Source organism: Notamacropus eugenii, chromosome 3 (assembly GCF_028372415.1).
Source record: "Notamacropus eugenii isolate mMacEug1 chromosome 3, mMacEug1.pri_v2, whole genome shotgun sequence".
NCBI lineage: Eukaryota > Metazoa > Chordata > Mammalia > Diprotodontia > Macropodidae > Notamacropus > Notamacropus eugenii.
In genome coordinates this window covers 255,800,620-255,826,405 of record NC_092874.1, presented here as the reverse complement: position 1 = coordinate 255,826,405, position 25,786 = coordinate 255,800,620, and the positions used below count along the sequence as shown (strand labels likewise).

At 37.2% G+C, this 25,786-nt stretch overlaps 1 protein-coding gene across 5 annotated transcripts in view; it reads left to right on the top strand.

The window, feature by feature from the left end:
* The first annotated feature begins 451 nt into the window (after window positions 1-451).
* OSBPL8 (oxysterol binding protein like 8) overlaps window positions 452-25,786 on the top strand; it is a 222,682-nt gene continuing 197,347 nt past the window's right edge. For 2 of the 5 annotated variants that reach the window (XM_072655426.1, XM_072655420.1), the window contains exons 1-3: window positions 817-922; window positions 5,041-5,091; window positions 19,411-19,461. The gene's annotated coding sequence lies outside the window, so the exon portion shown is untranslated. Of the gene's footprint in view, window positions 923-5,040; window positions 5,092-19,410; window positions 19,462-25,786 lie in introns of all 5 variants that reach the window. The other 3 variants (XM_072655421.1, XM_072655427.1, XM_072655418.1) reach the window with 3 other exon arrangements.

The window sequence follows — 25,786 nt, the reverse complement described above, 5'->3', positions numbered from 1 at the left end:
AGGATGACATTAATTCAGTTTCAAGCCTGGGGGCCTCGCAGGAGGGTAGAGAAGTATAGAGGTTTTGTTTTGGAAAAAGTATTCACGGTAGGCGATTAATAAATGCTTCCAGACACCAGTATTAGGTATGATACGTCTGCGTACACAGCAGGCGCCTAATTCATGCTCAAGTAATTTTTTTTTTTTTGGAGTGGGAGGGGCCACTCGAGGAGAGGTCCAGGGTAGCGTTAGATGGGGGAGGGGATGTAGAAGGAGGTGGAGGTGTTACTCTCCCTCCCAATCTGGTTCTGCCGGAGAGGGCAGGCGGGGGAGGGCTGGCAGGGGGCGTTGGCTGTTGTAGCTCCCGCGAGCGCGCGCTTGCGCCCGGCTCCGCCCCCGCGGTGGGCGGTGGCTCCGGCGGCTGCCTCCGCGCGCCCTCACGTGACGGGAAGAGGGCGGGGCCTAGCGAACGAATGACAACGAGGGGGCGGCGGCGGCGGCGCGCTGGCACGTGAAGCGGGGCTGGACGGTGGCAGCCGGGGTCCGGAGGGGAGGCGGCGCGGCGGATGACAGCATTATCCCGCGACGCCGTCCTGGCCGGGAGTTGCTGGCCGCGGCCGCAGCAGCAGCAGCAGCAGCAGCAGCAGCAGCAGCAGCAGCAGCAGCAGCAGCAGCCGTAGAGGCGGCGGAGGCAGCCTCGGTATCCGGCGCTTCGGCCGCCCGGGAGGCAGGGAGCGAGCCCGAGCCCGGGCGCGAAGCGGGCCAAGGCTCCGCCGCCGCCTCCTCCTGCTCCCCGGGGCCGCGCCCCTCCGCGGGCGGGCTGCCTTCCCGAGCCGCTGCCGTCCGGAGCCGCCGCCTCCCCGAGCCGCTGCCTCGGTCCCAGGCGGCGAAGGGAAGTCGGGCGCCCCCGAGCCCTCGAAGCCTCCCCGAAAGCGCCTCGCCGGTGAGTGCCTAGAGGGGGTGGAGGGTCGGGGCGGACCCCGCAGGCGTATTGATCTGAGGAGGACAGGGAGAAAGGCCGAGCCGGGGCCGGGGGCTCTGCCTCCCCGCCTCCCTCCCGGCCCCTCGGCCGGGCCGCCGTTTCCTGAAGGCGCAAACGGGGCCGGAGGCGGGGCGCGCCCCGGCGCTTGGGTTGGGGTACGCTTTCCCCGGTGACGGAAGACGGCCCCGGCAGCCCTCTGCGGGAGGGCATTCTCTGGGTGCGTTGCGTTCCGCCGCCCCCTGCCCATTCTCTTCCCCCAGACCCTCGGAGAACGCCCGGGCATGGGCAGTTTGGGTATTCTTTGTGTCTCCCCTTCTCCACCATCGCCCCTGACGTTGGTGTTGAGCGAGGTATGCCTTTCTAAACGAGACTCGGATCATGTCATCCCAGGCGATCCCAGACAGCCAAACGGCTGTTAATGGGACTTGGGAGGGAGGTAGAGGCCATCCACGGCCACCCTTCTCCCTTTACAGATGAGGAAACTGAGGCTCAGAGAGGTTAAAAGGGACTTGCCCCAGGGCCATATAGACGGTACCAGAGGCAGGATACGTACACCACCCTTTTTTGGGGAGAGTGAGTGGGAGGAAAGGTGGAATAAATGTGCCAGGCTGAGAGGGCTGTTCCAAGAGAAACAGACCTTAAATAATAAAATTGAAATTTGTATTGAATTCTAGATTGTCTTCCTTCTCAGACTTGGCAGCAAGTCCTCACAAGATTATAGACTTACAGCTGGAAGGAATTTTAAGAGAGTGTATGGTCCAGACCTCATTTTACAAATGAGAAAACTGAGATCTATAGCAGTTGAGTGAATTGCCCAAGGTCCCAAAGGTAGTAGGTAGCAGAATCAGGAATTGTACCTAGGTCTTCCAAATTCGGAACTTCTGCAGCTGCCTCAGCAACTTACAGATGACCTCTATGTTTTTTCCCCCAATAATCTTTTAAAAGATTTCTTTTTTTAGGAGCGGTGTCAAGTAACCTTTTAAGCAGAATGAAATGTTAGTTAGACTCCTTGAAGTACTTACTTGTTATTGGACTTATCTTAATCATGCTGAGGAGAGAATAGTGTCCATTTTTTTTTCCCCTGACATAAATTAGATAGCTACTCTGCAGAGAAATTTTCATTAAGAACATCCAAGTCTGTTAAAAGCAGTTTAGGCCAAGTAAATTATAACATTACTTTTAAATTCCTCTGTTTAGAAAACAACCTGCAATTTACAAATGTTCCTAGATCAAATAGTCAGCACCTCATTATTGAGCATCTGCTGCCATGCTTAGCATCTGTGGGAAGGTGCAGAAGAAAAGAAATTCCTACCTTCTAGGCCTCAAAGAAATGGAGTTACCAAGATTGTTGAGTACATATTTCACAGTCAGTTTTATCTAAAGTGATGTGCTCTCAGATGGTTAAATACTTATTTAATTAACATCAGGCATGACCTGTTATTGCAACATTTGGTGTTTATTTAAACCCTCAACGCTGTTATATTTCCCCCTGTAAAATGGTTTTCTTAGTGAGGAATGGAAACATTTCTTATTCTACTTGGCATCTGTGCATCTTTTGACACTGACAATCTTTTAACTTCTGAGACTTTATAGTTGATCCTTCTTACCTGTTTTTTTTGGTCATCTTGGCTAGATTTTCTTCCTCCTCACTATCTTGCGCTCTGACACTTGTCTTGGATCCTCTTTATTTATACACTCTTTCTGTGATTTCATTAGCTAGCTTGGCTTTAATTATATTCTTTGTGCAAATTCTATAAAGCTGGCCTTAATCAGTCTCCTAAACTTCAGTTGTAAGTACCTAAGTACAGTACTAAGTGCCTGCCAAACATTTCTTAGTAGGTCCAAAGGGGAAGTTAGTATTCTCTTCCCCTTCCCTCCCTGCCAAATTCAGGCTATATCTTCACTTCCTTTATTTTTGTTGAAATCATTCTTTTACTCATCAGGTTAAAACCCATAGAGTCATTCTTGAATCATCCCTTTTCCTCAATTCTTATTTACAATTAGTTGTCAAGACTTGTTGATTTTACCTTCCCTATGTCTCTTATGTGTATCCCCTTCTTTCAGAGTAGAAGCTTCTATCCTAGTTCAGGCCCACATTACTCGTCTCTAGTAAGTAATCCAATATGGGTGATGTCTTTTGATTCGTGCATAAAATGGATTTAAGTGAGGCAGAGTTGCGGGGAGTCGTCAGCCTCACTCTCTCCTCCAGAGTCATCATAGTTTGGTGGCAGGACAATAAATAGTCTAGTAAAGGACTATTGCAAAAGCCTCCTCATTAGTCCATCTGCTTCTAATCTTTTCTTTTGCCAGTCTCTTCACACCTGCCAAACTGATATTCCTCAAACACTGATCTCTCCATGTTACTCATCTGCTCAAGAAGCATTAGTGACCTCTTGTTGCCTCTGGGATAGAGTACAAAGTCATTAACCTGATATTTACACCCTCCATAATCTGCTTCCTACCCACCTTTCCAAACTGATTTCATATTATTCCCATTCATTCTCCGTGTTCCAGTCCAGCTGTCCTGGTTGCTAGTTATCTCTTGCCTCCTTGCTTTTGTAGCAGTGGTTCCTGAGGCCTGCACTCCTGCACACCTCTCCCTTCAGAGCAAACCTCTGCTGACCCTGTTTTGCTCTTTCTTGTTAGCCCAGTCTCACTCTTGAAATCACTTCATGTTACTTTGCTTATACTTTTTTTTATTTAGTTGTGCACAAGTTGTAGCCTTCTAACAAGTCTAAGGTGCTTTAAACTGTCTTTGTTTTCTTTGTATCCTCAGGCCCGCTACTGTGTCTCACACTAAGCAGATGCTTAATATGTTTGTTGAATTTAATAAACAATTCTGAGAGTTCTAGTTTCTTGATTCACATTTTGGAGTCAAGATCTTTTAAGATACACCAGAGGTTTTAGATATTAGGGCATGAGGGGCAGCTACAATGGATAGAGCGAGGGCCCTGGAGTTAGGAGAATCCGAGTTTAAATTCCACTTCAGACACCAGATACTAGCTGTGTGACCCTGGGCAAGTCACTTAACCCTGATTGCCTTACTGAGAAAAGAAAAAGATAATAGGTTATCAGTTATTTAAACCAATTTTAAAAATTACTTGTGTGTTTACTGCTTTATGATTCTGTCGTATGTTAGAGTGGAAAGTGTTTTGGAGATGAAGCCAGGAAGATGTGGGTTTCAACTGTCTCCAAGACTTACTAGCTGCATTACCATGGTCCACTAAGTCACTTTACCTTTCTGGAGCTTCTTTCTTCATCTGTAAAAAAAGGAATTTTGATAACACCCGAAGCACCTTCCTCAGCAGTTTTGTTATGAAGATCAAATGACATAATTAAATATAAAACTTCAAGGGCTGTATAATGTCAGCTGCTGTTATTATATTTTTGTTGGTGATAGTAGCCCACTAAGAACTTGAAGGCAGTTATTTTTTTTATTATGTTTTTTATTGATACATTTTTGGACATCTCAGTCACACCTCAGTGATCCCCCTCCTCATGAGGCCTTTCCAGAAACTAGTTAGGCAAATTCAGTATTTCATTTGTGACTGATATGTGACTTTATGTTTTCTGATTTACTGTATATTAATGGAAAGGCATTTTTACCTTCAGCCATATAGATATGATATTGACCATGGTATTTGATTTGAAGAGTGCAGGTCTTGAAGTTAGGAGGACCCTTTTTCAAATCCTGTCTTCAGTGCCTTATTAGTTGTGTGACTCTGGGAAATTAATTTCTCATCCTCAGTTTTCCCATCTGTAAAATGGGAATAATAATAGCACCTACCTCATAGAGTTATTGGGAGGTATCAGTTGAAAAAGTATTTGAAAGCACTTTGTAGACTTTGAAGTGCTTTATGAATACTAGCTATCATTACTATTCTTATTATTTTTGTATGGTCTTTATTATAGTCACTATGCAAATCTTCCCATGTTTTTCAGAATTCTTCCTATTTGTCTTCTCCCATTGCACAGTAACATATTACTTTCATATACCACAATTTATTTAGCTATTGCCTGGGGTCATTTCCCTTTGTTTTATTGATCTCTATTTCTGTTTTGTTAATGTGTATTTATAGGGACATGATTTTGCTCCTGAGAACTGCTTTAGCTGTGTCCCAGAAATTTTGGTATGTTGTTTCATCATTATTAATATAGTCCACTGATCATGTAATGCTATGTATCTCTATCTGTGTGATGTGGGAGAAGAGGCTAGACTTGTAGTGAGATCTGTTCACCATTATTGTGTTATGGGTTGTAATGGGTGTATTTACTTTTTCTGCCTTTTTATATTTGTTTGCAGTCTTTCTGTGCCCTAATCAATGTCATTTTTGTAAAAGTTCCAGGTGGTGTTGAGAAATACATATATTCTTTAGTAATTCCAGTATAAATGCCATAAATTCCAATGCCATAAATCTTTAGCTCTAGTTCTGTTCAATTCTCTATTTTCTCTTTTGCTTATTTTTGTGATAGATTTGTTCCAAAGTGAGGGAGGGACACTGAAATCTCCTGATACTATTGTTTTACTGGCTAAGTCTTTTTGTAGTTCAGTTTATTTTTCCTTTATGAATTTAGACCTAAAGCACTTGAAGCCTATGAGTTTAATGTTGATATGAGTTTGTTATTTGTGATTCCTTTAAGCAAAATATATGTTTCTTGTTTATCTTTTTACGTTGTGAATGTTTGCTTTGGCTTTGCTTGATAGTGTGATTACAGCTCCTGGTTTTTTGGATTCACCTGATTTGTGGTAAGTTTTTTTTTCAGCCTCTCCTTTATTGTGGAGGCAGCTGTTGGTGAAGTCCATAGAATGCTGGGCCTGGAGTCAGAAAGACCTGAGTTTAAATCCAGCTTCACACACTAGCCGAGTGACTCTGAGCATGTCACTTAACTTTGCCCCAGTTTCTTTAACTGTAAGATGAGGATAATAATAGCATCTACTGTTTGCAGGGTTGTTTTGAGGATCAAATGAAATATTTGTAAAAAGCACTTAACACAATGCCTGACATATAGTGGGTGCTATATAAATGCTTATTCCGTCCCTTCCCTCTTTTTTTAAGAAATGTATCTTTTGCAAGTGACTTGATTGTGGGGTTTAGTTTTATTATCCGGTATGTTCTTTTTTGTTTTATTGATAGTTTGTTTAATCTATCTACATAAAGTTTCGAGAGTTAGGGTTATGTTTTTCTCTTTTTCTCTAATACTGTTTTTTCTTAAGATTTTTTTCCCTCATCTGTAAACATGTCCTTTGTCTCTTCAATTGGTTGAGCTTAATCTATTTTATGCCAACCATATTTAAGCCCTTCATTTTATAGGTGACTAACTGGATGCCGAGATAGTGGAAATGACTTGTCATGGATCTTGCAGAAGTTCCCTGGTGGGTAGAATCTGCATGTATTTGTAAAATGCTTGCTCTATTCAGAGCAATGTGTCAGGTAATTGGAGGCATAGGTAGATAGTGGAGGTTCCTGCCCTAAAGGAGTTTTACAGACCAGTAGGGAGTAGATAAGCTACAGATAGGAGTTTATGGTTCTCCTTCCCCACTGATCATGAAGGAGAGGCACTGGGTGTGCTGGCAGATGTTAACAACTGATTTTCCAGAGAGCAAAATGTACCCATGACATATTTGTAAGTTTAATCTGTATAATTAACATTTTCTCCATCACTTAAGACCCAACAAGCAACAAGACAGTAAATCAAGCCCTGGTTTGTAGCATTTGCCAGTTTCTAAGGTGTAAAACTGAATGTTTAATTAATAATGGACCAGCTCCAGCACACCTGACTGTATGAATGTCATGCATTTTTGAACTGAAAAGGACCTCTGTGACCATCTGGTCTACTCCCTGCGTCCAGAGAGGTTTAGTTGTCTGCCCAAGGTCACGGAACTTGTCAGTGGCAGAGCTGGCATGACACCCAGGCTGTCTCACTGCAGGTATAACCTTTTCTCCCACATCACACAGATGGAGATACATAGTATTAAATGATGTGTGTATTTGAGAGTTACAAAACAAAGTGCTGTGTGAAGTGGGATGGAATTGTGGCATCAAAGACCTTCTAACATGAGGGAGGATCCCGTATGGTAAGATGTCCTGGAGGAGGTGTTGTAGGGATAGATAGGATCTCAAACCGTGAAGGTATGGAGGGAGGTCATTGCAGTCACAGGGAACAGTCGAAGCAAAGGCATGGTTGGGATCATGTATTATGTGTGACTAACGAGTACCATGTCTTTTTGGGCAGCAGAGAATTGTCCATTTTGGCTGAAACATAGAGTGAAGATGAGAGGGGACAGGGAAATAATGTGAAATAAGGCTGGGATGAGAGAGTGGTGGAGAGGATAGAGGGCAGGTGTTCAGATATTTAATGAGCTGTATGATACTGGGTAATTCATTTCATATTTCTTAGCTTTAGTTCCTTCATCTCTAATAGAGGGATAATAGCACCTTTCTCACAGGGTTGTTGTGAGACTCAAATGACCTGACATACATGAAGGACTTTATAAACCTTAAAGTGCTTCATTAGTTAGTCATGAGTATTAAGTGCGTACTATGTGCTATCTGAATGCTAGCTATTATCATTATCTCTCCATGTTCCGTATGCAAGATATTAGAGATTATTAGATGTTTTGTCAAAATCTAAGTAAACTATATATTATTCTGTTGCTCTACTATTAAAAAATTCTGTTAAAAAAGAACGTGAGGTTTATTTGATATTTTCTGTTCTTGATGAAATCATACTAGTTTTATTTTTTAAAAAGTCTTTTTGAATCCTTTTCTTTACATTATTCACATCTCAGTGACTCCTTGCCTTTTCCCCTTTCTAGCTCCCCAGTCTCTCTAAGTAAGAAATAATTTGTTTTGCATATACTTAATACACAGTCTCTAAAAGTGTCTGCCTCATGCTGCACCTGTGGTCCATTGCTTTTTGCCACGATGCAGGATGCAGCTTTATCAACTCTCCTAGGTAGGGTATGATGAGCTAAAGTATTTTAGCTTCCATAATCAAGTCACATCATTGTGGGTTGTCTTTGTTCTGTAGAGGGGCCTTTTAGTTCTCTCTTCCCTCTGTGCTTTGTCTTTCTTCTAAATGAAAGTACCATGACCTATGAATGCTAAGATCTAGAATACTTAAACTTCATCTCTTTGGGCCAGAGGCTTTTAAAAGTCTTCAAAATAGTCACTTTTTATTCCTGGAAATTCGTTCTGAAGGGAAGCTTTACTTTGGTTCACTCTAATGCTCAAGATTGACATAGAAAGAGCTTTATCCCCCAAACATTTTTTCTGATGTGATCTTGATTCTGATGTTAGTTTTCCACTGGAGAATAACCATAATAATTAAATCTGTTAGATGCAGCCAGGGTCTTCTCACTTCCAGTATGTATGTATGAGGAGCAGAAGGAATTTCACAGAGACTTGTTGAGGATATTAATGCCAAGAGTCCTGGGCCTGTCTGCCAGGAGGCTTAGGTGCGATAGTTTGGGCTCAGCCAGTCACACATTGCAGCTCCCAGATGGAAAGCAGTCTGTTTCTCCCTGCTGTTTGCATCCTCCTGTTACTCTGTTGTATCACTACCTTTCAACCACAGGACCTCTTCTACGTCTTCTCTCAAACCTTCTTTAACATTCTGCTTACCACCAGGTTCTTATTTGTTGCTGTTTCATTTATGGAGGAGGAATGAGCAACTCGAGGAGGAATAAGCTGCCTTTTTGGACTCCATCTTCTGCTACTGATGGCTCCATGGAAGTGATTTTTGAGGTTTCTAATATTGCAGGTTTATGATTAAAAAAAAAAAGTTACACCAAAGCTTTGCAAACTTTCTTTGGATTTAGGAGCCAAATGAAGTTTTAAAGATTGTTTTTAAACTTATTTTCTGTTTTTTTCATTTTAAAATTCTAAACTTAAATATAAAAAATTGAACATTTTTGTACACATAGTAGAACATAAAAAGAGAATGTATATGATATCATTATTCTTTCACCCACCTTGCTTTTTAAAAAAATGCACATAATTCTACATGTTACTTTGAGAATTGTCATGCTTGTCTGTGATTGTTTTTGAACTTCCTTCTGTTTTCTTTTGTGTATTTAAAAAAGTTTGTTGGCCACTGTTTTGGAGCATCATTACCCCTTCCTGTTCTTCCTTGTACTCATTAACGCCAGCAGGGCCTCAGTACCAAGCTGTGTCACTTGATGCAATGCATTTTTTTTATCTGTATGACAGAGAATAGAGATAGTAAAGTGGAAAACTTTATTTCAATATAAAAGTTTCGAGTCGTGGACACACCTCATCCTTCTAGTGGTTAAAAGCATGGGGGGACAGTGAGAGAGTCTTGTAATAAACGTGTTCAGACATCATAAGGCTATGAAGTGACCATGTCCAAAGGTGTGCTTCTGTACTTTGAGTCCACTACTTTTGATGGGAGGTAGGTGACAAGTATCATCATAAGCCTGATAGAGACACAGTTGGTCCTTCTTAAGTCATTCGAAGTTGTGGCTTTTTTTACATTGTTATATACTTTGTTGTAGATCTGCCCACTTTGCTCTATGTTACTACCCAGGATTCTCTGAAATAGTCTCTTTCATCATTTCTTAAAGCAGCTCATTAATATTCCATTGCATTCATGTACCCCCTTAGATTCTGGTTCTTTTTTTTCCCTTCTAATTCCCTTCTATAGGATCAAGAAATTTGTTTTTCTTTTTCTTTTCCTGGTATTATCTTCCCTCTTAAATTCCCACCCTTTCTACCTTTTCCCCTGTTAAGTTTGATGTATTTTTCCATGAAGGTGTGTGTGCATGTATGTGTGTGATGGAGGGAGAAAGAGAGAGAGAAATCTTCCTTTGTCTTTTTGAGATAGGAATGATGTTCATTTGATGTTGGATGGCACACTGGATGGAGTGCCGGGCCTGAAGTCAGGAAGACTTGTCTTCCTGAATTCAGATCTGCCCTCAGACGTTTACTAACTGTGTGACCCTGGGCAAGTCACTTAACCTTGTTTACCTTAATTTCCCTGTCTATAAAAATGGTCTGGAGAAGGAAACAGCAAACCAAGAAAACCCCAGATGGGGTTACAGAGTCAGACACAACTAAAACAACTGGACAGCAGCAAATGGTGATGCCCTAGTCTTCATTTCCGATTTGCATACTTTTGTACACACAAATTATGAGAAGTATCAAGTCCCACCGCCTGTCCTCCTTTTAGGTGAGGCCTTGTTGGATCTTTCAGGTGCAGAGTTGCTTGATCCTCAAGCCTTGCTATGGCATCTCAGAGCAGAGGGGTTTAAATATTCATTTTCTTACTGTATGTGGAAGGAAATTCCCCCCAAAGTACCACCAGTATGGTTTTAAAGAAGTGAAGTCAAGACATTGTAAACTATCTGCTCTTCATCATTTTAGGACTTAAACCATTTTTAGAATTGAGAATTTGAGCAGTCCATCATATCTCTGCATCATTCTTTTTTAAAAACCCTGGCTGTAGATGTGTATGCCTCTATTTTCCCCCAGTATAAAAGCTACAAAAATATTAAAAGGTCTTCATAAATCATTTTCTTGATGTGAGCCTGCATGTTTTGTGCTTTGTTCTCTCCATTTATAACTACTATGGAGTACCTTAAAATTGAGTTAACAGTGTCTCAAGCATTTTGAAATTCACAGGTACAGTCAAGGTTGATAGTGAATGTGAAAGCATTTTGGAAACTAAAATATTATACAAATACAAGCTATTACCACAGCATCATGGAGCTTTGATATTAGGAGAGACCTTTGAGAGTATGCTGTATTCCATAAGCACTATCTGTACCAGTTATGTTCCCCTGCAATATCCTTCAAAGGAGAATTATTTAGTCTTTGAAGTCCTCAGGTAACTGGGAAATCCAGGCATAGATGATAGCTTTAATTCTTAGGAAATTTCCACTTTCTCTTATATCATTTATCAATACCGTTAGTCCTAACTTTGCTCTCAGGGCCTCACAGAAGAAGTGTGAACATTATTGCCCATTAATTATGTCTTTTCTCTTTCACAGCTTAAACATTCCGTGTTCTTCCACCTCTCATAGTCCAAACTCTCCCATTTTCCTTCTTGTCTTCTGGTATCTAAACATCTAGAGAGCATAGTGAATAGTGTTGGATCTGGAGTCAGGAAGACCTAAATTTAATTCCTTCCTCAGACTCTTAATACCTGTGTGATTCTGGGCAAGTCACTTAACTCTCTGGATCTCAGTTTCCTCATCTGTGAAATGACAAGTTGCACTAGATGGTCTCTAAGGTCTTTTCAGCTCTAAATCTATGATCCTCTAATTCAATTTATCATTATCATTCTTAAAATATACTTAGAACTTGATAACATGTGTTAAGTAGATTCGTTGATAATCAGGGCAAAGTATAGAGGAATGATTGTCTTCCTTGTTATGGACAATATTATGAGTGCTTCCTAAATTTACATTAGCTGTTTTTGAATGCCTTATCACCCTGCTTCATCTCATTTCTTATTTTATTTGTATTTCTAACAGATGGAATTGAGTCCTTAACCTTAGGATTGGAGGTGTGGTTGCAAAAGTTGAGAAGTTCAGCTGTTTCAAAAGGTTTTGAATTCAGTGGATTGAAAGACTACTTGAAGTATTTTTTTATGTGTTAAGAAAACATGGCAAATATTTGGCAAAATAATTTGTAAGAAATACTTATTTACATATACATGTATAGATAACGTATATATCACCATACACATTCCTTATTCATACATGTATATTCCTACCTAAACTTGCTCTTTAAGCTCATTTTACTATTTCTTTTGATTGTACCACCATTTGCTCCATTTTCCATATTTGAAATCATACATGATTTGAGTCTTCTTCCTCCTTCCTTTCTCATAGTCAATATTACTTGGGCCTGGCTACCTGACACTGGTCTCTTACATTTCTCTCTTCTGCTTGATTCTAGCTGCTATCACCTGAAATATTTCAATTCTCCCCCAAACTACTGCAGTGGCCTGCTAATTGGTCTCCTTCATCTGCCTTTGCTCATTCCAGTCTATTCTCCACACAGTTGCCAAAGTGATATTCCAAAAGCACATTTCTATCCCTGTTGCTCTCCTACTCAGTAAGCTCTCCAAATCCTTTATTTAGCTTTGAAAGCTCCTCATAACCTGACTTAAACCTGTCTATCCAACCTTACAGTATATCACTCCCTTTCCTTCATTATATGATGAAGCCTAACTAACTAGTCTTCTTGCTGTTTCTCACAAATGACACTCATTTCCCATCTCTGGGTCTTTGTACTGGCTTCCCGTCAAGCCTGATATACCCTCTTCTCCCCCTACTATTTAGAATCCCCAATTTCTTTAAAAATTTTACTCAAGGGACATTTTCTACATGAAAATTTTCCTTATCTTTACTCCACTTAACCGCTTGTGCCTTTCTGCCTTCTCCCCCTCAAAAGTAAGTTTACCTTGTATTTATTTTTGTATGTATTTAGTACCTGCTTATTTAAGTATATGGGATTTCTGCTGAGAGAATGTAAACTTGTTAAAAGTGGAGGCTGTTTCATTTTTGTCTTTTTTTTTTCTGAGCATTGTGTTTGGTACAGACAGTGCTTAATAAATGTTTTTGATTGGTTTTCTAACAGAGTGGCTGCCTCCACCCTGTACCTTTTAACAAACATATCCTTTATTTTATCGTCAGACTGATTTTTTTTAAGCATAGATCTGGACAGGATTTTCTGCTCAAACATCTTCAGTGGTTTTCCATTGTTGTACTAAGTTCATATTGCCTTGCTTGGCATTCAGGGTCCTTTGTACAACTGGTGCTAGACCACCTTTCCAGCCTGTTTTCATATTCCCTCCTGTGTCATGATTTCTTTGACCTAGTTAGTCAAACTGGAGTACTCTTGTGGCCCAAATGCCCTACACTTAACTGCTTTTACATCTTGGCTCTGTTCTGTGTATATGGAATGTATGTGTTCCTCACCTTTGGCTGTTTAATTCCTTTTGATAGGACAAGCCAAATGCTAGCTGCGAATGCCATCACCTCTCAGACCTCATAACATTTAGTTTTGTGTACTGCTTGGATGCATTTTTTTGTTGTTGTTATCCATGTATGCGTGGCTTTTTCCTATTAAACTAAAAGCTCTGTGAGGACAGGCACTAATGTTTAAACTTTGATTTTCCTTTTATAACTCACATGTAGCTATGTTTGCTAAATACTTTGAGTTTAATTTTGTTTTTTACAAAAATGTCTGCTGGCTTTTAAAACTTTTATTCCTTCTGTCTTTTACAGGTAGCACATGAAAGAAAGGAAAATGTGGTAGAGACCAAGCTTTAAAATCAAGGCCTATTTAATTTCTTTCTAATTCATTGTCTTTCACACTTCATCTTCAGTAGAGGTTCTGTAGTAGTGAAATAGATAGAAAGGATCTATTTACAGCTTTAGACTTTTGAAAATCGTTGGTCTGGGTCTTAACTAGAAGGAAGTCGGTATTTAGTGTGATGGAAAATTACATTTCAGTATATATAGTTGAGTATTAGCTATAAATAACAGCACATTTCTCTAGGGATTGGTTTGATCTTAGTGTAGTTTAACATATTTAATTAGTTATCAGGATGGTAGAATAATAAGAGGACTTATTAAGTTTGAAAATGAGAGCATGATAAGAGAGTTGAAGGTGTTGGCATTTTGGGGTTCGTAGTAATTTTGGTCTGTGGAATTATAGTCAGAAAAAAATTGAATGATTTAGTAGGCATACATAGGGATTAGTATACCTATGAATGAGTGAGAAAAACTCACATAAATATAAAGTACATGACTGACCAGATTAGAAAATAAAGGACCTAATAGAAAATCAAATGTAAACATTAGTCAACAGTTCTGTAGTTGTCAGGTGGGTCATGGCACTTGACCTAGAATCTTCCTGATTCTGAGCTCAAATCTAGCTTCACCTAGTTTACTGAAGAGTGATAATAAGAGGAGCACTTGCCTCAGCATTGTTGTGAGCATCAAACGAGACATCTGTTACGTGCACAGCATGTGGTAGATGCTTTTTGGAAGTAAATCTAGTAGCCAGATCCTTTTAGTCCTGATCAGGTTCTTGTTTCTGCTCCCTGTAGGATAACTCACAATTAAATGCAGATCAAAAAAGAAGTGGAATGGTTGAAAAATAGGCAATGGATTCTATTCATGCAGTAGACATACTCTTGAAAAGGGCAAATATCTATCTTGTTAGACTGGGCCATTTTAAAGGTACCATGTGAGCTAGCATCCTCTGAATCTTTGAGTCTACACTCCTAGTTCATCAGTTCACAGACTCTTTCATTAGGACTCCTTTGGAATTGTTATGGTTCATTGTGTTGAGCAAAGTAGCTAAGTCTTTCACCATTGATCATTATTACAACACTGCTATTACTATGTGTGGTGTTCTCCTGGTTCTGCTGACTTCATTTTGTATCAGTTCATGGAAGTCTTCCTAGGTTTTTCTTAAATCATACTGCTTGTAATTTCTTAGAGCGTAATAGTATTCCATCATAGTCATATTACCACAACTTGTGGGGCCATTCTTCAGCAATTCCCGAATCTTTGCTACTACAAAAAGAGCTGCTATAAATATTTTTATACATGTAGGACCTTTTCTTTTTCTTTTGCTCACTTTGGGATGATGACCGAGTAGTTATATTGACGGGTCAGAAGGTATGCAGTTTTATAGCTCTTTGGTCATAGTTCTAAATTGTGCTCCAGAATGGTTGGACCAGTTCACAACTCCACCAGCAGTGCATTGGTTGCTATTCATTTGTTTTCAGTCACTTGCAACTCTTTGTAACCCCATTTGGGGTTTTCTTGGCAAAGATATTGGAGTGATTTGCTGTTTACTTCTCCAACTCATTTTACAGATGGGGAAACTGAGGCAAACAGGGTTAAGTGACTTGTCTGGGGTCACACAGCTAGTGAGATTCTGAGGCTGGATTTGACGATGTTTTCCTGACTCCAGGCCTGGCCCTCTCTATTGCGCCACCTAGTTGCCCTAACAGTGCGTGAGCATATATTTTCCTCATCCCCTTCAACCTGTGCCATTTTCCTTTTCTGTCATGTTAGCCAGTCTGATAGGTGTGAGGTGGTATCTCAAAGTTGTTTTAATTTACATTTCTCTAATTATTCGTAATTTAGAGTATTTTTCATATGATTGTAGATAGCTTTGATTTCTTTTTCTGAAAACGTCTTGTTCATATCTTTTGATCTTTATCAATTGGGGAAGAGCTCTTAGTTTTATAAATTTGGCTCGATTCCATTTGCATTTGAAAAATGAGGCCTTTATAAGAGAAACTTGCCAGAATTCTCCTCTTTCCCTTTCTTGCTTTCCTCTTAATTTTAGCTACATTAGGTTTGTTTGCAAAACTTTCTTTAACTTCATGTAATCATATTTATCCATTTTACTTGTGATATCTATTTCTTGTTGGTCATGAAACTGTATGTACCCTTATCTATAGAGCTGACAGGTAAACTTTTCCATGCTTCCCTGTGTGTTTGTGATCATCCTTTATGTCTATATCACATAACTATTTTGAGCTTATCTTTGTATACAGTGTGAGATGTTGGTGTATGCCTAATTTCTACAGCTTACTTTTTAGTTTTACTAACAGTTTTTATTGAATAGTAAGTTCTTGCTCCCAACAAAGCTTGAGGCTTTGACATGAAATTACTATACATTGTGTGCCTGGTCTACTCTACTGACCACCATGCTGTTTCTTAGCCAATATTAGATTGTTTTGATGATTACTACTTTGTAATATCATTTGAAATCTGGTACTGCTAGGCTGCCTTCATATTTTTTTTCCATTAACTTCCATTAACTTTCCATTAACTTCTTGACTTTTTTGTTCTTCTAGATAAATTTGATTTTTTTCTAGCTCTATAGCATATTTCTTTGGTAGTTTGATTGGTATGGCATTGCATTTATAAATTAATTTAGGTAAATTTGTCATTTTATTGTATTGGTTAGGCCTACCCACGAGCAGTTATTCAGATTTGCCTTTACTTGTCTGAAAAGGAATTTTGTAATTGTGCTTATGTAATTCTTAGGTGTATCTTAATAGACTCCCAAGCATTTTATTCAGTCTGCAGTTATTTTAAATGGAATATCTCTTTTTTTCTCTTCCTGTTGTGTTTTGTTGGTAAAATATAGGAATGCTAATGATTTATGTGGGTTTATTTTATATCCTGCAACTTTACTAAAGATAATTGCTTCAACTAGTCGATTCTCTAAGGTTCTCTAAGTGTACCAACATATCCTCAGAGAGTGATGGTCTTGTTTCCTTGTTGTCTATTCTTCTTCCTTCAGTCACTTTTTCTTGTGTTACTGCTGTAACTAGCATTTCTAGTGTAGTATCCAATAGTAATGGTGACAATGTAGGCCATTATTTCACTTATCTTGTTGGTAAGGCTTTTTAGTTTATCCCCATTATAGATAATGCTTGTTCTTGCTTTTAGATAGATACTCCTTATCATTTTAAGAAATGCTCCATTTATTCCTACACATTCTAATGTTTTTAATAGGAAAGAGTAAACATTTTATCAAAAGCCTTTTCTATATCTGTTCAGATAATCATCTGATTTTTGTTGTTTATAGTCTTCCTAATACTGAACCAGCCCTACATTTCTGATATAAATCTCACCTACTCATAGCATGTAATCTGTGTGACGTGTTGCTGAAGTCTCCTTGTTAGTGTTTTACTTAAAAGTTTTGCATCAATATTTATTAGGGAAATAGGCTTATAGTTTTCTTTTTCCTTTTTGCTTACCCTTGTTTAGATATCAAAACCACTTTTTTGTCATAGGAATTTGGTAGGATTCTTTCTTTGCCTACTTTTTCAAAGAGTTTGGAATTAATTGTTCTTTAAATGTTTGGTAGAATTTACTTGTAAGTCCATCTGGTCCTAGGGTTTTTTTCTTAGCTCATTTATGGCTTGTTCAATTTTTTTTCTAACATAAGGTTATTTAAGTATTTTAATCCCCTTTTGTTAATATGGGCAATTCATATTTTTATAAATATTCATCCATTTCATATAAATTGGCAGTTTTACTGGCAAAGTAGCCCCTGTTAATTGGTTTAATTTTATCTTCATTGATGATGAATTCACCCTTTTCATTTTTGATAGGAGTAACTTGTATTTTGGATTTTTAAAAAAAATTAATTCGTTTTCAGTTTTCAACAATCACTTCCATAAGTCTGGATTTTTCAGTAAAGAATTTTCCTGAAATAAGATATATCCATAGAAGAAAAGCCGTAAGGAAGTATTAAAAGTATTCAAGTCAGGAAAAATTATGATCAAGGTAGTGACTAGTTATCCTTATGCCCAAAGTACTGCAAAAGAGAAGTGTTCTATTTAGAGTAAGAGAAAGAGTAATTTTAATATATGAGGTTTTTTTATTTTAATTGAGGTCTATTACTTGGATGGTCAAGAAGTAGTTATTTAATGTAACTGCAGATCTCTTTTTGCAAAACTTTCAGAACTATTACTTCATGTTCAGGCATCATTAAGTCTTCTGTTTTGCTTCTAAAATTTTAAAGTTTTTATAGAACTTTTAAAATATTATTTTCATTACCAAATATATTTATTTCCTTAATTACGCAGCAACTGTCCCTTGTAAAAAAGAATTTTTTAAAAGAAGAGAAAAAAACAACCCAACACACAAACCAAGTCTGACAGTGTATGTAATATTCCATCCTCCTAGTTAGTCTCGTACCTCTGCAAGAAAGAAGAGAGCTGCATTTTCTCAACTTTTCTCCAGGGCTAAGTTCTTGATCATTGTGATTATATAGTATTCAGTTTTGTTGTTGTTTTGTTTTTGTCTTTTACATTGTTGTCATTCTGGTTTGCTTACTTCACCCGGCATCGATTCGTACAAGTGTTCTTTGTTCTTTTGATTTTTTTCATATTCATCATTTTTTATATGACATGATTATTTTTCATTACATTCATGTAACAGAATTTTTTCTTTTAGCCATTCTTCAGTTAATAAGCTACTGTTCTATTTCTAGCCCTTTACTACCTCAAGAAAATACTGCTATGAATATTTTGATGTTTATGGGACCCTTCTTTTTATGCGTGATCTCTTTGGAATACATGTCTGGCTGTGAATTCTGTCAGTCAAATGATATGGAAATTTTATTCAGTTTTTCTGCATAATTCTAAATTCTCAATTTTAGAATGATCAAACCAGTTTCCAGCTTAACAAGTGTATTAGTTTGCTATTCTTTTGACTTCCCATTGTTAACTTTTGATGTTTATTTGAGTTGATTTTTGAGCCACTTGCCTTGTTTTATCTAGCCTTATGAGTAGTTCCATGACCCTTGATAGTTTGATGGCATAGCATTAAATCTAATCAAATTTAAATAATATCACTTTTATTATGTTGTTGAGTCCCAAGCAAGGGCAATGACTGTTCCTTCCATAATTCAAGTCATTCTTTATTTCCTCAAGTTGTTTTGGAATTACATCTAAGCCTTGAGTTTGTCATTGTCCCTTTAGTTCTAGATATTGTGTTCATTTTATCGTTATTTTGAATTGGATTTATTTTTGTCATATAGAAATGCTATTGATTTTTGTGGATTCATTTCGTTTTATGCTACTTTACTGAAGCTATTAATTATTTCAAGTTCTTTGTTGATTTTCTAGGATTTTCTAAGTAAACCATCATGTCATCAGCAGATAAAGATAGTTTATTTCCTCTTAATGATGTTTTTGCTTTTGATTTTAAAAAAATCTTACTACTGTTGTTAGGTTTTTTAGAACTATCTTAAATAACAGTGGAGAAGGAGATTAGCCATATTTTATTCCTACATATCTTTGCATCTCTTGTGTAAGTCCAGATTTGTTATAATGAGTATTTTTCAGGGATATATTGCTAGGATTTAATTCAGATTTTTGTACTAATAGCCATTAGTGATATTGATCTATAGTTCTTTTTGGTTTAGCTATTAGGACTACATTTGTTTCATAAAAGGAATTTGGAAGTGTTTTCTTTTTTAATTTTTGAGAGTAATTTACATAGCCAATGTATGAATTTCCCTTTACATAGTGGATAGGTTTTCTTTGATCTTTTCAGGACCCCAGTTTTACCTTTAAGTAGGTCCTTTGTGGCTTGTTCAAGTTCTTTTCTGAGATTGAATTACTTAATTTGGGTTTTTTGTATTTTTATATGTAATGTTTCTTTTCAGATTCAGAGTTTTTATATATTATACTTGTATATAGTAGGTCTGATTAATTATTTTAATTTTTTCCCTTGTGATTTTTTTCCCTTGTTAATTTTTAATCTTGGCAATTTATTTTACTCTTTTTTGATCAGGTTAGGTAAATTGCTTATTAATTTCTATTCTAATTTTAAAGATTTTCACTTTCTGCAAATTTTGCATTTGTTGGTTGTTTTTGTGGCATGTTATGTTAACCCCTTTTTCTTTTTTGTTAATGTACATTTTCAGAGAGAGAATTTTTCCTCTGAAGACTGCTTTAAATACAACCCAGAAATTCCGGTATGTTTCATCATTATACCTTTTTACATAGTTATTGCTTATTTGATTTGATTTTTGATCAGCTTTTTATCTAGGATGTCATTTTTAAGTCTCCACTTAGGTTTGAATCATCTATTTGTTTTCTTTGTATTAAGTAGTATTTTATTATGTTTTGGTCGTTAAAGTTGTGTTTAATATTTCTCAGTTTTTGTATCTATAAGTTTTCAGTGCCTTAGCATATTGTCTGTTTCTGTTAGGTTAGCATATGAAACTGAGAAATATGTATATTCTTTAATATTCCAATTTGGAATACTCCATAAGTTTTTCAGTTCTAAATTCTACATTAGTTTCTTTAGTTTTATTTTTTCTTTTTTGCTTCACTTATTTTTAATTTTGCCTAGTTCTGATTGAGGGACATGAAAATCCTATACAGTCATATTGTCACTGTCTTCTTGGAGTTTCATTAACCACTTATTGTGTGTATGTTTAGTGTCAATGGTAATGTGTTTCCCCTGGTTCCTTGAAGCATAATGCATGTTTCCATATTCATTTCTTCATATTGTTCCTTTTCTTTATGCTTTGTCTGATGGAGCAATCTCATCTTCAGTTTGTCTTCCATCCTTACTTTTATTTGGTAGATTTCTTTACTTCTAAAACCGTGATTCTTGTCATGTAATGTATTGTTGGCTTTTATTTTCTTGTTCATTCTGCTACTTTTATTGAATTGTCATAAAATGAAACCTTATAGTAGTAATTTAGTGTCCATCGGTCTGTTGAGTATCGTGTTGACTATATTTGATTGCTACTGGGTCTTGAGTACTTAATGTGTTCCACTGACCAACTTTTAAATTTTTTAATCAGTTGTAAATAATCTTGATGATTATTATTTTGGAGTATAATTTGATATCAGAGACCCTTTTCCTACTTTTTTTTCATTATTTCCCTAGAAATTCTTGATTTTTTGTTCACATGATTTATTTCTTCTTCTAGTTTTATAAAATAACCTTTTGGCAATTAATTGTAAATTAATTTATATAGTGTCATTTTTATCTTCTTGACACAGCCGAGGCATGAACAATTAGTATTTTGCCAATTATTTAAGTCTGTTTTTATTTCTATTGAGTTTTATATTTGTATGCCTATAATTTCCTGGTAGGTAGATTTCCAAATATTTTATACATTCCAGAGTTATTTTGAATGGATTGTCTTTTATTTTTTCCTATCTCTTCCTGCTGGGTTTTGTTAAAGAGTGATGATTTATGTGGATTTATTTTAATCCTACTGCTTTACTGAAGATGTATCAATTTTTTAGTTGGATATCTACAGCTCACTAGGCAGGTCATATCTGTGGAGAAAGATAATTTTGTTTCCTCGTTTACTGTACTTCTTATTACAATTTTTAAAATTTCTTTTGCTGTCACAGACCTTTCTAGTACACAGTATACATTGCTTGCTTTTAGGTAGATACAATTTACTATGTTAAGGAATGATCTGTTTTTTATTTTTAACATACAGGGGTGTTGTAGTTTGTCAAAAGCCTTTTCTCATTGTGTTGATATATGTAATTGTTATTTTTGATTTTAGTCTGATGTATTATGATACCATAGTTTTCCTAATATTAAACCACTTCTGCCTTCCTACCTGATTATAGTGTACAATTTATTTCTGTGGCCCTCTAATATCAACTAATATTTTATTTAATATTTTTGGTTAACACTCATTAGAGATACTGGTCTATTGTTTTCTTTCTCTACTTTATATCTCCCTAGCTTTGGTTAGCAGGACTAAGTTTGTCCCATAGAAAGAGTTTGGTAGGATCCTTTCTTTGCCTATTTTTGCGAACAGTTTATTGGAATTCATTGTTTTCTGAATAGGATAAATTTCCTTTGTAAATTTATTTGCTTCTAGGGTTTTTTCCTTTGAGAATTTTTTTATGGCTTGTTAAATTTATCTTTTTGAGAGTGAATTATTTAAATTTCTTTTAAAAAATAATTAATTTTTTGTTTTCAGCTTTCACTTCTATAAGATTTTGAGTTTTAAATTTTCTCTTCTCTTCCCCATACAATCTGATGGCATACAATCTGATACAGGCTGTACTTATACATTCATGTTAAACATGTTTTCACATTAGTCATGATGTAAAGAAGAATGAGAACTAGTGGGAGGAACCACAGGAAAGAAGAAATAAAACAAAACAACAAAAGAGAAGGAGAGCAAATAGGATGCTTCCTTTTGCATTCAGACTCCATAGTTCTTTCTCTGCATGTGGATAGCATCTTCCATCATGAGTCTTAGATCCTTGCATTGCTGAGAAGAGCTACGTCTATCAAAGTCAGTCATCGCACATTGTGGGTGTAACTGTTGTTGTGCTCCTTTCACTCAGCATCAGTTCATATAAGTCTTTGCAGATTTTTCTGAAGTCCACCTGCTCATCATTTCTTATAGTAAAATAGTATTCCATTGCATTCATATATTACAACTTGTTCAGCCATTCCCCAATTGATGGGCATCCCCTCAATTTCCAATTCTTTGACAGCACAAAAAGAGCTGCTATTAATATTTTTATACATGCAGGTCCTTTTCCCATTTGTATGATGTTTTTGGGATACGGCTCTAGAAATGGTGTTGCTAAGTCAAAGGGAATATGCACAATTTTATAGTCCGTTGGGCATAGTTCCAAATTTCTCTCCAGAATGGTTGAATCACTTTATAACTCCACCAAGAATGTATTAGTGTTCCAATTTTCCTACATCTTCTCCAGCATTTATCATTTTCCTGTTTTGTCATGTTAGCTGATCTGATAGGTGTGATGTGGTACCTCAGAGTTGCTTTGATTTGCATTTCTCTAATCAATAGTGATGTAGAGCATATATTTTTTCATGTGACTACAGACAGTTTTAATTTCTTCCTCTGAAAACTGCCTGTTGCTATCCTTTGACTATTTATCAGTTGGGGAATGAGTTGTAGTCTTATAAATTTGACTCAGTTCTCTATATATTTTAGAAATGAGGCCTTTATCAGAGACACTGGCTGTAAAATTGTTTCTCAGATTTTGGTTTCCCTTTTAATATTGGTTTCATTGGCTTTGTACAAAAACTTTTCAATTTAATGTAATCGAAATCATCCATTTTGTATTTCATAATGTTCTTATCTCTTGTTTGGTCATAAATTCTTCTCTTTTCCATAGATCTAATGGGTAAACTATTCCTTTCTCTCCTACTTTGCTTATAGTTTCAGCCTTTATATCTAAATTATGTATCCATTTTGACTTTATTTTGGTATAGGGTGTAAGATATTGGTCTGTGCCTAGTTTTTGCCACACTATTTTCCAGTTTTTCCTGCAGTTTTTGTTAAGTAGTGAGTTCTTATCCCAGGAGCCGGAGTCTTTGCATTTATTAAATAGTAGATTTCCATAGTCATTGGCTGTTGTGTCTTGTGTACCTAACCTATTCCACTGATCCACCACTGTTTCTTAGTCAGTACCAATGAGTTTTGATGATTGATGCTTTATGATACAATTTAATATTTGATACAGGCAGGACACCTTTCCTTGTGTTTCTTTCTTAATTCCCTTGATATTCTTGACATTTTGTTCATCCAGATGAATTTTGTTATTGTTTTTTTTCTAACTGTAAAATAATTTTTTGGTAGTTTGATTGATATGGCACTGAATAAGTAAATTAATTTGGGTAGAATTGTCATTTTTATTATGTGAGCTCGGCCTACCTGTGAGCAACTGATATTTTTCCATTTATTTAGTTCTGACTTGGTATGTGTGAAAAGTGTTTTGTAATTGTGTTCATATAGTTCCTCGGTTTATTTTGGCAGGTAGACTCCCAAATGTTTTATAATATTCTCAGTAACTTTAAATGGAATTTCTCTTTTTGTTTCTTGCTGTTAGGCTTTGTTAGTAATATATAGAAATGCTGATGACTTGTGTGGGTTTATTTTATATCCTGCAACGCTGCCAAAGTTATTAATTATTTAATGCAGTTTTTTAGTTGATTCTCTAGGATTCTGTAAGTATGCCCTCATATCATCTGCAAAGAGTGATAGGTTTGTTTTTTCCTTGCTTGTTCCAATTCTTTCAGTTTCTTTTTCTTTTGTTATTGCTAATGCTAACATTTCTAGTACCATGTTGAATAACAGTGGTGATAATGGACATCCTTGTTCCCCACCCCCTCTCCCGATCTTATTGGAAATGCTTCTACCTTATCCCCAGATGATTTAAATTCTTACAATTTGTTATGACAATCTGGATATTTTATATTTTTGTAAATATGCATCCATTTATTTAAATTTTGTTTTTATTTGGCATGTAATTAAGGAATTTGTTTCTACTAATAGACGTCCTTTGTTGTTCCTTCATTTGTTGTGAATTTTCCTTTTTTCAATTGATTTTGGCAGTTTTTCCTCTTTTAAAAAAATCATTAAGGAATAGCTCTCAATTTGACTTTCAGAATTTATATTTTAGTTTGGGATTTTCAAAATTTGCTGCTTTTCTACTTCATGTGGTGTCTCTTGTCCCTACTCTTTCCTTCATATTTATAAACCATTCTTTTTTGTGTATCCTGCTTATGTGAAATAGGGAATTTCTCCTTTCTCATATTTTCCCTAATTTATGCCTTTTCCTTTTCTTAAAACCAGCAAAACAGAAGAAAACCATCCCTCTACCTTGCATTTGCCTTATTTCCCTCTGTGACTCTTAGAGCCTATAGGATTCTGAAGGTACATTTGTGTCTCCTCCATTTAGTAGTCATTCTTCTTCAAACTCTACTCCTTACTTTCCAGAATTTCTGTATTGTGCCACAGAAGCCACCTCACCTTGTAAGTTTACTGTGGAGTCTCTGGACTTTTCACACTGGAACTGTCTACTGCTGTGCTCCCTTTCTCTGATGGCTTATATCTCCCTAAAACTTTCATTTTAAAGAAAACTATTCTTTTGTCCTCTCTAGGCTACATTCCTTACTCTCTAAACTTTGCCCTTTAGCTCCTGACTCTCGTTTCCTGAAACAGAAGAAGCATTGGGCTAAACCAGGCTCTTTATCAGTGGATGAACCCAATCTCAGTCATCTTCTTTGGGGCCTAGGCTTTGGTAAATAGAGATATGGGTATCTAGCTGGTGGAGCTGCCATATTAGAGGCAGCAGTGGGTACCCATCTTGTTGCTACGATTAAACACCGTATCATACTCGGTCACTGTGTAGCATGCCATGGAGAGGTGAATGGTTGGTGTGATTAAGCTGAAACATCTAAGCAGTGAGAAATGTCTTCAGGGAATCACGTGACAGGAAGAGGAGATTCTCTGCCCATGCGGCGAGAATAAGCGGTGACAGCTGACAGCCAGAGTGCCCTACCGGTGTTCTTTACGTGTCTGAGAAAATGAAGGAGGTCTCCAGCCCCGTGAAGGACTTCAGGGCAGATAAGGGAGGCACGGGATGAACAGGCTTTGTTGAGGGGAACTTGCTAACTGAGTAAATCAGACTTCTTTGGCATCTGAAAGGTTTGGGAAAAGTAGCTTCTATGACATCTTGCCAGTTACCTGGTCACGTCATGGAGGTTTTATTTTAATTTCACTCATATATGACTATCTCTGTTTTATATATTTAAAAAAAATACTGTGAGCAGCAATATTGTGTACTTGATATTTTCTCTGATTCTCCATGATCCTTCAACACTTTTTTTTTTTAGAGGGGGGAAGGCAAGGCAGTTGGGGTTAAGTGACTCGCCCAAGGTCACCTGGCTAGTGTGTCAGTGTCTGAGGCTGGATTTGAATTCAGGTCTTCCTGACTCCATGGCTCTACTCACTGCACCCCCTAGCTGCCGCTATAAACAGAAATTATATGGTAAAGGTAAATTAAGTTGTTTCCATGGTCTAGTCTAAGTTCTTAAACTTTTCCCCACTCATGATCCCTTCAGTGCTTCTTAAACTTTGGGACTCATATGAGGTCATGACCTGCAGTTTAAGAAGTGCTGGTAGGATACCTAGAATTTAAAAGAAGGTTGAAAAAACTTTAACCCAAGAACTGACACTCACTAACCTTGAGCTCATTTAGAACCCCTTCTTCACTTTACATGCTACTGGATTGAGACTGCCCTAGTTTACTCAAAGACATGGCATGGACTTTAATTAAAACCCATCTCTACACCATAGTCTTATCTCCCTCTTTCCAATGTTAAGTTTTCTTTAACCTGGACAGCCAGCTTGGCCACAACCTTCCAGGAAAAAAAAAAACCTGCTTGGACCTGTATTCTGGAAGCACTAGCACTGGGAAGCTTTGAACTATGGTATCAAGAGAAAGGACTCTGAACTGATGGTACTGGGCCACAGGACTCAAGAACAGAGG